A 2,636-nucleotide genomic window follows, 5' to 3' on the forward strand; every position below is an offset into this window, starting at 1 on the left:
TTGGCATATGTTATTAATAAATTGTTGATATTGTTATTAGCTACTACACTAATAAAAACTTACAAAAATGAGATCGTAGTTTATTATTTTGTACCAACGGGTAACCTGATTGAAATTCGAGCCGTCAACACCGCTGCGGGCCCAAGGCGCCGCGTATACAACCCGGACAGTGACAACCGTTGGCATGTAAATAAGAGGTAGTTGCTTCTATGGTTTTGAAATAGTGTTTTTATGGAGTAATTACACTATTCTTGTAAGGCTTAAATGATTGTTAAAATTGGTTTCTTTTTAGTACAAAATTTACAAAAAAATTGTAAAGAGGTTCCGAAGGACCCACAGCCGGCCGAGGAGAACGATCAAGTTGTGATCATGAAACTTTTGGGCAAGGCTGGCTCCCTTCTGTCAGGGAAGATACTCCTGGAAAAGAAATCAGTCCTCGCGGCCAAAAGAGCAGGCGAACAAGAAGCAGGCGCTAAGGCGGCTGCTAACTGCAAGGAGGGGTCTGGCTAGGGTCGAAACCCTTCCAGGTCGATACCCCGTAAGTTGATCAATAAGCTTTTTTAACCTAATAGAAATATTCATTATATGATGTTTTCAGACCATGGTCTTTTTTAGCAATCAATTGTAATTTATTAAGGTCAATTTTCGCTGCAAACATGTTCTGTGTATGTTGTTTTCGTGTGTTTGGAAAAAAAGTACCCCTTTCTACTTTTTGTGTCAGTAGAAAGTTAAGTTAATTTTTTACTTCGACATCATTTGTCTATTCATTAAACAACATTCTTTACAATTTTGCGAAACACTTGAAGACTTTGTACTCGTGAAAGGGGTCTTGCGTGACACATTGCCACTATAAACAAACATATGTTTTTTATATTTATACATATTTTGATCATCTACTTCCACAAGAAACGTCCAGAGGATTTGGAAGAACCCAACAAAGAAGCATTGCAGCGATTTGGTATTTCGTTCGCGGAATATGAAAGGAAGTTTTTCCTTCGTAATGACGAATCGTAAGCATTTTCTCTAGTTGACTTTTTTCCAAAACAAACCACAAACAAAACACTAAAGAGTGCAAATTTTATCGATGAAGTTGGAAGTGAAGAAACTTTAAAGGAGCTTCCCTTTGACAATGATTTAATTTTCACAATTTTCTATTCACAGATCACAACACAGCACCGACTTTGCTAGGCATCAACGTCCCGCCGTCCAAGAACCAAACCCGGAAGTTTGAGAAGAAAGTAATAATTTACTTTTATTCTATTCTGCCTATTTGGAATCCATCTTCCAGACTTCTATATATGATACAAAAGTAATACTTGCTTTTTCAAATAAAGAAGTCCAAATATAAAAAAAACATTAAGAAGACAAAGAAATAAAACTTTTCTACAGTTGTACAAGTTTATTACTTATCACTTGCAAAAAAGGATATTTCTTTTTTTTTTGCAGAAAAGGATATTTCTTCATTTTTCATCGTCATGTCAATCCTCTTTTGTTTTCCGCTTGTTAGTATTCTACTTTAATGTCTTTCTAACTAAAATTGATAGGAAATTTTATAATCCTGTCAAAACTTAGCGCCTAGTGTTTCACTGCAGAATTATATTGATAAGAACGATGAAATATAGTTTCTCAGCCAAGGTAAATTATCACTGAAATGCAGTAGAATTATTGCGGACTTTCTCTATCTGGAATAGAATAGATTAGAATAGAAGTTCCCTTGCGAGCACGAAATATAGAAAGATTTCTTTGTACATGATTCTTCGCAGGGTTGATAATGTTTCTTAATTCACCCGCCCTTTTTCATTCCAGGTCATGTTGCGATGGAATACGATGAAACGTCTTGTAAATACAAAAATTGAAAGTCTTTTGATAATTTAAAATTATTATATTTAATTTACATAAACTTTTGATATTAAAGTCACTGATCTTTTTTGGTGGGGACGTACGGCTTTTCGGAATTGCGGAAATCGACCCTTTTTTTATGGCAATTTCGGAAATCGGGCAAAATTCCTTCGGTATTTTTGTATGCTGAAATTGTTTCGGTATCGGAAATCCATGAATTTTTGCTTCGAAATTTTGGAAATTTTATCAAAATTATTCGGCTTTTCGGAAATCGCAAACCCCGTACGCCCCCGCCCTTTTTTGGAGCGTGAAATGATTTTATGTTTCCTTTTAACTTTTGTTTGTCACACTTACCAGCACTTGCTAATGAAAACGCTTGAAGAGAGCCAGTGAGAACAGTTTTGGTTAAATTTGGTTTAAAGAAATAAGTACATGAAGCCTCATCTCAAATTTAGACACTCTAACAAAATATGTAATAAGTAGTTTCTCAAACTTGGAGAATGATTTTTGTTTCTCGAAATTTCAAGACTGTTTTTCAACGAATTCAACATTGTTTGTCAATAAAAGTTCATCGGTAGATTTACTAATTTGAGATTGTAACCGCATCATTTTTGAACTACATGTAATATTTTCCTCGTTTAGATTATTTGGCTCGCTATTTGTTTGTTTGGCTTATCCCTTCGTTTTGTTTTATGATAGTAACCTTTCCGGTTTATTCGGTGCAATCGTTTCTTTGAAGGATATCTAAATCTTTGAAAAGATTAATAAAGATACCTGTTTTTTCTGGTTCGTATTTT

At 34.6% G+C, this 2,636-nt stretch overlaps 1 long non-coding RNA gene across 1 annotated transcript; it reads left to right on the plus strand.

The window, feature by feature from the left end:
• Positions 1 to 894: 894 nt before the first annotated feature.
• On the plus strand, positions 895 to 1,885 carry LOC136813587 (uncharacterized). Its single transcript, XR_010847504.1, has 3 exons — positions 895 to 1,010; positions 1,162 to 1,238; positions 1,807 to 1,885. It is a non-coding gene; the product is annotated as an uncharacterized lncRNA (long non-coding RNA).
• Positions 1,886 to 2,636: the final 751 nt, after the last annotated feature.

This window comes from Clytia hemisphaerica, unplaced genomic scaffold, assembly GCF_902728285.1.
Source record: "Clytia hemisphaerica strain Z4C2 unplaced genomic scaffold, Clytia hemisphaerica genome assembly, whole genome shotgun sequence".
NCBI lineage: Eukaryota > Metazoa > Cnidaria > Hydrozoa > Leptothecata > Clytiidae > Clytia > Clytia hemisphaerica.